Source organism: Chlamydotis macqueenii, chromosome 8 (assembly GCF_036417535.1).
Source record: "Chlamydotis macqueenii isolate bChlMac1 chromosome 8, bChlMac1.mat, whole genome shotgun sequence".
Lineage (NCBI taxonomy): Eukaryota > Metazoa > Chordata > Aves > Otidiformes > Otididae > Chlamydotis > Chlamydotis macqueenii.
The window spans coordinates 33,313,954-33,325,094 of record NC_141563.1 but is presented as its reverse complement, the minus strand read 5'-3'; the positions used below and the strand labels follow the sequence as shown (position 1 = coordinate 33,325,094).

Genomic DNA, 11,141 nt, shown 5'->3' with positions numbered 1-11,141 from the left:
CCTCTTTTCAAGAGGAAGGTTAATGACTTCCATGCCAATGTGTAAGATGCATTTCTTCAAGCAACGTTGATGGGTGGGCAGCATTTCCAAGCCTGGAAGGTAAGTCACTTCCTAGTTTACACTTGGTAGAAATCAGATGTGATGCTGTCAGGTGTGTGAACTGGGCCACCGTGAGCCAAGGTGCATATGGCAAAAGTCTTGGATGTAACTCCTTGGGATGATGTGAAGCTGGTGGGTTAAGAAGTCTTGGAAAGATGGTTTTGTCATGGATTGACGTACCTCAGCATTCCTGCAGCAGAAACATCTCTAATCATTTCAGTTTTCCAAAGGAGCTACAAAGGATCATCTAGAAGTTACCTCTGCTCTAAATTCTCGCACTGCAGCTGAGCTACCAGTAGATCCAGAGCAAAACCGAATGCAGATTTGAGCTTGCTGGAAGGAAACAGCAGCACATTGGGTTGATAACGGGTAACTGCGCAGACACCAGTGAACGTGAGCTGAACAAAAGGCTGCAGAAGACTTTCCACACACCGTATCCTTATAGGCCAAAGGGGCAAGGGGAAGGATGCTAGGCAGAGGGTTACATCTTCAGCCTTGTTTATTAAGGAAAAAATATTCAAACAACTGCTGCTGCTTGACTGAACTGGCACGGAAAACAGGAAGGCAATTGCCTTTCTAAGCTCTTCCAGGAAGATTTGAATAAAGCCAGCAGGCTTACTGGAGGCATTAAGCCGTGCATGTCTTATCTTGCAACGAAGGGAGCAGTTCCCTGGGGAAGTGGGCCAGGCTAGGCAGCGAGCAGGTGGATTAACTGTTCAGAGGACAGAGCATGGAAAGTAGCTTTCTCGCAGAGCAGGTCTCCATACAAATAGGTACAAGGCACACGGTTTGGTGCTTAAGGTAATGAACCTCTCCAGGAGAAGACATTAGCACATAGCGGTATGGCCCTCGACAAACTGGCACCTCTGCAAGGAGCCAGAGGGTTCGGTGGAGACCAGGCTGCCCGTAGCCAACCTTCCGAAATACACATTGTGCTTTATTGGGAATGTAACACAAACATTTCCAGCACAGCACCTGTAATGCGCTTCCATTTTGCCTCCGGACGTTTTCTCCCAACTTGGTTATATTTATAAGCAGCTACTTTTGCTTAAGTACAGAAGGGAAAAAGTTGCATGGACTGAGTTCTTCTTGCCCCTGCACCCACCGCTGCAATGGGGAAGGGGAGACATTTTGGGGTGGTTCATGTTCGTATGTTGGCTGCTGTCCTTTATCTTTCATTACGGGGGAAAATATATACATTTCTGCAAATAAGAGCCAGGCAATCAAGAGGTTTATTAAAGAGAAAATGAGCTTAAGAACACAGGAGAAGCAAAGCCAGTTGCTTGGTGCCAAGGTGGACAGGAGCGGGGTGAGGTTGCGGCATGGGGATGGGTTTGGCTTTAAAGCAATCACCCTTCTCTGCCCATGGAAAACCTTTCATGTTTGGGTTTAGGTGCTCCAGGAAACCAGGGCGGGTGTCGGGAAGCAGAAGGGAAGTGTATCCTCAAGGGACATCCGTACGGTATTTCCCCTATCTACACTATCAACCAAGGCAGGTAACCTTGTGCAGAAGAGTCGATCTGCTGGTATTTCTAGTTATCAAAAATGTTTGGGGTTTCTATCAGCCATTCCTTGCTTTATTGAGGCAGCTTTGAATTTGGGGCTTTTATCCCTTGAGAGATTCTGATATTTTACTCCATGTTTTCCTTCTGAATTGAGTCAAAATATGAACTTTTTGTTTCATGGAATGGGAAATTCCAAGCAACCTCCACTAGGAAAGGTTAAACATTTTTCTGCAAATCTCTTTGCCCAGCTACAGTGCAGCCCCACATGGTTGCAGGCACTGAGCACAAGAGAAGCATCCTTGACTTCAACATCAGTTACAATCTCAAAGCATTCAAGGAGTCTATTTCTCTTTCCTTTAGGACTTCAAGACATGGAACAAGCAGCAAAAGAAGAGTCATTATTTTTATGTAAGCGTAGTGACAAGGCTTGCTCCTGGTGAGTAGAAGTGTGGTCAGCTAAGCTGGTGTTCACGGAGGCGGCATCTGTGCAAGTGCATTTGCCTACTAATTTGTGAGATACCGCCCAGAGCATCGCTCCTGAGCTCATTAAAGCTCAGCCCTCCTGGCATAGCTGCTGGGTTCTTTAGCAGAGGTTACCTCTCTCCTTTCCCCCAAGGTGTGCACCCTGAGCTAATCGCTCCTAAGGGCTTAGCGGATGCTGGAGATGATGCAGCCATCCCTATGCTAAAACCTCCAGGAAAGGTGATATTTACTGTGACGACCCATTTCCTCTCCCTAGAGCGATGCAGGGAGGTAAAGTGGGAGTTAATATGCCAACGATAATGACGTGATGGGGATTAAAATGACCCCAGCAACACAAGTCGCCCAGCTCTGGTCTCCCGTGCAGTTTGCTCTGTGGCCCCTGCCAAGCACCTGAAGGTCTCTGCGAGTCTCGGTGTTGCTCTGCAAGGTTATTTAGGTGCTCTGCTCCTGCAGATTTTAACAGGAGCTGGTGCTAACTGGGAGCAAGGGGGTCTAAATAAACTTTTACGTAAGGGCCCCAAGTCCTGAGCGTGAGCCCTGCATGCTGCACCCATGCTCTGCTGCCGACGCACCGTGCCTGCCGTAAATAGCCTAAGTCATATAATGCTTAATCTTCATAAGCCCATCATAATTAGATAAAAGGCAAACGAAACATCCTTTGCCTTGTGTAAATAACCCGGGCCACAGTCAAAATCTCTTCTGCTGGCCTCTGATGTCCTATGGCGCTCGGCATTTGAGCAAAGCGGGGGTAGGCCGAAGTGAGAACTAACTGTCGGGGCTCGGCGGCACATGTTTCACATTAAGGAGCCGATTGAGAGGCCTGTGTGGCTTAGTGGGGAAATCGTCAGGTTCATCCCCTTGCAGCTCACAAGTCCAGAATAGCCTGCGGTCCTACAGGAGAAAACACTCAGCCTGAGCTCAATAGTTTCCATCAGAGAGGTTGTGCCCTGGTGCGAACCGGCCGGCGCAGAGGCCAGGCCTGCGGGATGGACCTGTGGGAAACCCCAACCCCACCTCATGTGGGGGCATTGGGAGCTGTTGTTGGATGCGACCTGTCCATGGGTCTCCTCCTCTGTCCACAGACTTGAGAGCACGAGCTGTTTACTGCTGGAACATGGGAAAAGCAATGAAAACAGCGATGAAACACAAGCCTGAGGATCTAGCACACAAATAGCAAAGGAAGGAGAGATAATTACTATGATAGTCTTTAAATATCTGTGGAGGAAACCAGCCAGGAGCCAGTTTGGCTAAAGGGGACGGTCTGGAAGCTAATGACAGATGACAGTGATATTACCGAGTGGACTTCTAACCACCGCTTTCACAAAAAGAAGCCGAATGTCACATCCTAGAGATCAGGTTCATTTTCTTGGGAGGAAAAGGAGGGCTAAGGTCTTTAATAGCTCCTATTGAGGCAATCGTGATTATAAGGAGCTGGGAGGAAGCTGGGCCTGATGTATGAGATGCCAAGGAGTTGAAGGGGGTAAACAAGGGTAGGGGAATATTGTTTTGACAGCACGCTCAGTACACAGGAAGCATCAAGCAATAAGAGGGACGACTCCGCAGAGGAGTTCCCAGTCCTATATTTAAGAGCAAATCCAGCTAAGGGAGGACCCTGCAAATTATAGATATCTACAAATAACCCGAGACCTTTTGTCTGAGCTGTGGGAAGATCCTGAGAACACCGATAAGAGAGACCGGATTGCACAACGCCGGGAAACAGGGGACTGGTTGGTGTGTCCACTCTGCCCAGGATCTTGGCTCCAACTCTGGTTACAGGCTGCAGGGGAAGGTGGAGAGAGCTTGGGAGAGGATAATTATGGAATAACCTGTCGATGGAGGAAGTGGCTTCCCAACCTCTCTTTACCTAGGGATTTAGTTCTGCTCGAGAGCAGGAAGATTTATAGACCTCCCATGGTTGTGTTGTTTTCTTCTCCTTGCCAGATTAGTTTAATAAATGAGAGGTAGGAAGAAACTGCTGAAAAGCAAAGCCCCTACAGCAATGCTGTGTCACATCATTAAATACAGGGACTTTTCACTTAAGAGGAGCTGTTTGACCCATAATTACAGCTAAACCCCCGTTTGGAAAATGACTTTCAGTCTATAGGGGCTTCTCCTGTAATTTTAACAGGATGCAGCATTTGAATCCTCAACCTCTATTTTTGAGGGCAGCGTAAAGTGATTGTATAATATTAAATAGCAGCTGTTTTTCAGGCTGGAAGGGGCTCTTCACTGCTGTGTGATTCCACGATACACAGAGGCTCTTTCTGAAATTAAATATTCCCTGTAAATGTCAAACAGTATTTGGTTCTCATTCCTGAGGCCTGCACACAATTCATTGTAGCAAAACGTAGGCTGAAAACTAACTTGACGTCTATGACCGCATGAGTATCGACTGGGAATTTCCAAATCCCAGCAACACTGGGGCAGCTGGAGCTCAGAATACTGTCGAAGGCGAAGATATTGCAGTGTCCTGAAACAGGGGTTAATCACGCTTGCAATATTTACTGTCCTCCAAGACTGGATGGGGCATAGTGACAATGCGATGGCGTGTTTAATTTGCTGCCACATCGCCATTTCAATCTGAACCAATTATGAATCCATAAACCAGCTCCAAGGTCACCAGGCAGCTTCGTTGGTGATAATAATAATTACGTTCCTTGCATTTACACTGCATTTTTCGTTTGTAGATCACAGGAGACTTCATCAAAGCAGACAGCAATAATCACTTCCCATTATTACCAGCAGTGAGAATGGGGTGCAGGGAAGGTAAACACCTTGTTTGTCCCAAACGAAGGGTCAAGTGAGGGGGGAGCAGGAGTTAGGAGCCTCATGGGACCTTATTCGAAGGAGAAGCCATGGCGACTGACCTGCTCTTCCAAATGAATTAGCATGAGATTATCCCAAACCCAATGGTGAGGAGATGGCTGGGAAGTTTTGGATGAACTAATTCTGCTTTGTTCTTTATTTTTTCTTTGCTTTCTTCAGAAAGAAGCCTTTCATGAGAACAACTCCTTCTAACAAAGCTCTCCCGAACAAAGTTTTCTTAACATCTTAAGGTATTTTGTGATCTGAAAATGTGTGTATTTAGCCACAAAGGCCCTCGATGGAGACGTAGGAACCCCAGACCTGTGTCAGACCTTTATGGCCAAATCTCCCCATCCCTGACGACCTTCTGGTCACGGTCTCACCAGCACGACACAGCTGGTCTGGGCTGCTCATAGACAGATGGTTCATCCAGCCAAAATACAGAGCAGCTAGCCATCTTGCATGCTGACAGACTCCTGCTCTAACTATTTCTTCAAGAAGTATTTAAAACGCTTCTATCCCATAATGTCTGTATTGCAACCAGTTGTGGGACAAGACATGGAGCTGTCTTTCTATCTGAAAGCTTTGAAAGGTGTAGGTCTCACATCCACTTCCCAGCGAGCAGGGATAAGTTTTGATGCCTCAGCAAATTTTTCTGCCCATCCTCATGTGGGAAATTTCCTGCCCATATTTAAGCCTTGCGCAACCTTTTTCTGCTTTCGCTCCCTCTAACAAAAGAGTTTCAAAAAAGGAGAGTAAAACCAAAAAGACAAGCCTGTAAAAATGTCCTCTGCCTTATACTCTTAAGAAAGACATTAATATTGTGTAGTCCAATTGTACATTTTCATTTCACATCATTCTTAATCAGACCCTGGTTTCATTCCAAAATTGAGGTCTGGGAAAAAATAGCAGGTTTTTTAAAATACGAAATGTTGCCTTCTTGAAGGAAAAGAAAACAACCAACAACCAAAACAACAACAAAAAAATTCCTCTTGATGCTTTGTGAGCAGTTCCTCAATACTTGAGCTGGAATGGTTTACAAAGCATGAAGTCATTTGTGTTTTGCATTCAGCAATGCTTTGGGCTTTTGCCTGTAGTTGTGCAAAGTTTCAGCAAAAATAACCCAGTGAGAGTTATTTCAGTTTTCGATTCACATTTTGGTGTCAGCAAGGAACTGAGATCTCAAAGATGGAAAGAAGTTATTCCTCATCATTTTGCAAGTCTACACTTCATTTAATGGTTTTCTGAACCAACTCCATGAAAGCTTTTATTGCTATTATTGTCCTGGCCTCCTTCACTAGAGCAGGCGTATTCCCTAAGTTTGCAAATTAGGGACAAAAGAAAGACTGGCATCCCAGGTTCTTTTAAATATGAAAGTGCACTTTGCAAATTTAAATTTTTTTTTCAGGTTGGTTTCTATTCATTCAATTTTGCATTTGAGGAGAGGCAAGTTCACAACAAAAGCCAAATTAACAGCTCTGCGGAGCTCTGTGCTTTGCACTGGCTTGTAAGAAGGCAAGGCAGGGATTTATTTTTTTTTCCCCGAAACAGCTGGCCTACTGCTAGGCAAACGGTTGCAGACTCACAAACTCAATGCAAAATCCTGAACCGGAGGCTGAAATCCCTCGCGTCCCGCAGGAGCAACGGAGCGTTTTATTGCGGGGCGTAACAGCAATTGTTTGGGGGGCCAGGGCTGTGCTTGCTGCCAGCTCCCAGGACAGATTTGTGTCTCCACTCAGTTTTGCGCAAGACTCGCCAAGTTTCGTGTCCCCAGCAAACCCAAAATGTGTGGTTTTTTCTGTTTTGCACAGCTCCCAAGGGCAGAGAGAGGAGTTAAATCCCATCCCGAGCCAGGCCGCTCACCCTCAGCGCAGGAGGATCCGGCGTGGAGGTGCTAATGTGCCTCACAAAACCATCACGGCAGGAAAGTGTCAGGAGTCCCTTCTCCAATGGAGCCCATCTAAATACCAGTCCTCCATGACAACACTTGTTTAGGCCATAAAAACCAGCAACACAAAGGAGCTCTGCATTTACTTCACTTCCCAATTGAATCTCCTCCACGGCCAAATTCCGGGATGGCTCAGGAGCCGAGGTGGGAGCCTCAGCAGCTGCCCAAGGAGCCAGTTCCAGAGCCAGAGGAGAGGGCACTGTCATGCAAAGCAACCACCAAGCACTTTAGGATCTGATACGGAGACAGAAAATGGAAGAGGAGCCAGATTTCCTTGGGAGATAGGGAGGCAAAGGCGAATGTGACTGCCATCCCCAGAGGATGCTGCAAAGCGAAGCCCCTCTGAGAACCGCCTGCCATCGAGTAGAACTGTGAGCCCTCCCCCGCCTCCACGGAGATAAAACCAGTCTGCGGACGTCGTATGTTCAAGCTGGTTTAGATACAGCTGGCGTGCTGGGAGCCGAAGGTAATTTATTTCTCTTGGCTGATGACCCGCTCCCTTCAAGGGCTGTGCCTTCCAAGTGCTCTCCGCTTGGCCGCAACATTTGTACCTCTGACAATTATTGTTATTTTAATATTAAGCTAAGAGCTAAAGTATTAGGCTAATACATTAAGCTGGTAGCCTGTAGACTCTTCGGTGAGTCTGTTTTGGTGACACATGAAGGAGATTTTATAGATAGGCCATTCAAGCCCAGCTCAGCCCTCGTCTGAGGGTTGCTGCGGCTTGCAGAATATAACGGCTGAATGCATTTAGCCCATGCCCACAATAACTCTCCTTGACTGCAGAAAAAGTTCCAATAAACATGTCACGCTAATGTGAACGTATTCCAGTAAAAATTAGCGAGCTGATGCTATGAATAACCTGCAGAGCTGTAGTGGAATTCCAATTGCCCTCCCATCACTGGACCGAGATGATTAACACCAGATCAGCCGTGATATTTGTATTGCTCCGATCATGGCGTGCCAGAAGCAAACGCAAAATTGCATACTGCATCGTAACAGCAGGGACGGGAAGGGCCACGTAATGAGCTGGTTTTACAGTGAGAAACAAACGGGATTGTAACACAACCCTGGAAACAAGGGAGTGCTTCCAAGCAGGACGAGAGAACAGGACATCGGTGTGTGAAAATGAGTAATTTATATAAACAGAGGTGCTGGATGCTGAGGTGGTTTTTTTTTTTTCTCTTTTTTTTTTTTCTTGCAGCAACTTCGTATGATAGAGCACGGGTTTGAATAAATGCTGTGAACAACATATCCCCAGACCTGGCCAGCTTGGGAGACCATTTTAGTTAATTTTTTTTTGTTTGTTTGTGCTAAAATTAACCACTGCTAGTTTTAGTGTTACCCTTTCTCCATGTCCCCTGTTTTATTAATAACGGGGCTCCCTGCTGTGACTCTTCCCCCCCCTAACCAGCGAGTCCCTCCCCAACCTGCGGCCCCTTTCCACCCGGTGCTATTTCATACGAGCTCTTGTCACCAGAGCTCTGCGAAGCTGTTGACATATAATGGGAAACATGTGTCTTTCCCTGGCACTCACAACCTTACCCCGAGGAGCTCCGGTGAGGGCTGAAATGGGAGTGCTCTCGGCGGAGACAGGGAGCTGATGGGGAAAAGCTCGGAGCCAGAGATGGCAACTTGGTTGGTTTTTTTTTTGTTTGCTTTCAGAAGTGCGGGATCTCACACAATAACGATAGCAGCAAATGGCAGTTTCTGCTGCAGAGCTGGGAGGGACGTTGGGCAATAGCGCTTATGACGAGTAGCAGAGACAAAAGGGAGCAAGGGGGAAATAAATGGCTTTTTAGAAGACTCCAAAAGCAAAATTATGGGAAAACAACCCCCAGATTGAAGCCTCAACCAGCCACAGTTTTGCATAATTTTCCTAAGTGAAAATAAAAAGAGGAAGAAGTTGGAGAAGATGCAGGGAAGTTGGGGAATATTTGGGTTTTTAAAACTATTTTTCATGGACCATCACCATCAAAAAGAAAAGTGGTCACCATAATACTGCATGCATGATGTATGATATATATGTATATATTATATGTATGGGATAATGGACCTCATTCCTCATTGTTATTCCCTCTGGATGTTTTATTTTGTAGTCTCCTGGACAACAGAGATCCTGTAAAGAAGTGGGTGCACTGCACAAGGATGCCAGGCTCAGATTATGGGTGAAGTTTACTCCAGCGACAAAACCTGCGCGTTGCTTGGCCACCTCCCAGCATCTTCTGGGGTACCGGGTTGTCTGAGGTTCTCGAGCTGCAGACCAGACAGAAACACACTCCAGAAGAAAGAGGGCCCAGACCCAATTGCCATGTCTAAAATCTGAGCATGACTTGGCCTCATCTGGGATTAAACACTGGAATAACCAAGCATGCAGGATCTGATCGGTGTCTGACAGCCAGTGCTTCTGGGTTTCCAACAGCCAACTTCATTCTGAGAAAAAAAAAAAGAAAGAAAAGTTAAAAAATCAAGCTAAAGCTGAGGCACATTGTTGTTTCCTTGCGAGTTCACTTGCAAAGGTCACTGCTCTTCTCCTCCCGCCCCGGCGTCTCTCTCTCTGCAACTCTTCTATTTGTGCATGACTTCAGGAATAAAGACCTGATCTCAAGGGTTATGAGTAGACCACAGCAGCAATACATTTTTCTGATTATCAACAGCAGGCGAGCTTCTCCCCGTCAGCTCTTTAGCCACAGTAGCGTGCAAGATCTGTATGGCTTACACTGATTTTTCCTCCTTGTAATTTTTTTTTTTTTTCCCCCAGCTAACAGGGACTCCATTGCATTAGCGGAACAGACTTATCATGATAAATTACATAGGATTATATTGTTACAGGGAATTGCCATCACCTCAGTAGTAATAGAAAGAAAAGAAAAAAAGATAAATAGATAAATAACTGCAAGTTACTTGGGAGTGCAGGGAGAAGAGAAATGGCCCTGGTAGGGAAGCAGATAGATGCCTTCCTCAGGTGAAAAGATTGGTTTATGGAGACAGCACTCTGGGAAATCTTGGTATGAAAGAGGGAAGCTAGAGGAAAGTAGTTTTCTTTATGGAAAAGGCAGGGGTTTAGGGACTCCTAGGGGTTCAACGTTTCTAGATCTGGATCTCAATTGTCAGTGTAATGATGGCAATGCCATTTTCAGAAGCAAATGGCAATTTTTAGTGGCCTAATTTCTGGGCGGGTAGACGGAGAAAAACCTTGGAAGATCCTAAATTTCCCAGAAGCAGCTGGTACCAGCCCCGGCAAAGCCAGGCTTCCTGCAGCAGGACCCATGAAAACTGAGCGAGCGCCAAATCACTCGGCGCTTTTGCAAACCGGCACATCATTGATTAAAGGCCTGGCAGGAATGTTATCTTTCCTGGCCTCTTGCATAACAGAGGTTAGATAATTAAATTTTATAATCTTTGCATCAACCCTGTAATTCCCTAATTGCATTAGAGTTTGTCTTTGAGAAAAAGCCCCAGACTAAATGCCCCAAGAAGCACCTTGCCTCCCTGAGCAGTCTTCGCCCATGAGAAAGGGTCATGACTAGAAATGGTTTAACATTTCCACCTCCCATTCGGCCTGATCTTATCTGGCTTGAGATTCCAGCCCCGGTACCCTTTCTGCTGGCTCAGTGAAAGACTGGATTTGCCATCAGCTGCCCTTTCCCTGCTGTGGGGCTGGCCAGCTGTGGTGGCGCCACCTCTTGCCCTCCTCCTTGGAGACCTCAATGGGTCAAGCTCTTGGGATGCTTGCTGCGCAGCCAGGTTTTCAAGCGTCATTTTTCAGGTGTGGTGGCCTAAACTCTCAGTAATCCACTGACATCGTCACCAAAGACCAGCCTCTACGCCAAGCCTGAGCTGGGCACGTTCCCAGCAGTACCACACGCAGCAGCAGCAACACTCACCTGCTTGTAAGACCAGCCTCTGCCTCTCTTGTATTTCTCTATATCATTATGTTGATGTAATAAATATGCAGAGGAGCTCCAGGCACTCGCCATTTCCTTTGTTTGAAACGCTTCACCACGTTCTCCCAACTGGATATTACTGTATGATTATATACATGCCAGAGAAATAGTTCCCGATGTCAGTGCTGCTTTTATGCTGCATCTCTGCCTCCCCGTCTTCCTCTTTGCGTTTCCCATCCCACATTCACACGCTCCCATTACATGGCTAGCCTATACTTTACTCCCTCTGTTCTTGCTGCAGCTCCTCTTGGTAAGGGAAGCCTTGATTATACGTTATGGCCAAATGACTTAAATCACAGAAAAAAAAAAAAAAAAAAAGAAAAAAGAACACAGAGGAGTGTTGCCTTGAGGTCA

General features: G+C 46.3%; 1 long non-coding RNA gene across 1 annotated transcript; it reads left to right on the top strand.

Moving 5' to 3' along the window:
* Positions 1-1,973: 1,973 nt before the first annotated feature.
* Positions 1,974-10,654, top strand: LOC147599999 (uncharacterized). The gene is made up of 4 exons (XR_015259223.1): positions 1,974-2,040; positions 5,073-5,143; positions 6,704-7,306; positions 8,940-10,654. It is a non-coding gene; the product is annotated as an uncharacterized LOC147599999 (long non-coding RNA).
* The last annotated feature ends 487 nt before the right edge of the window (positions 10,655-11,141 follow it).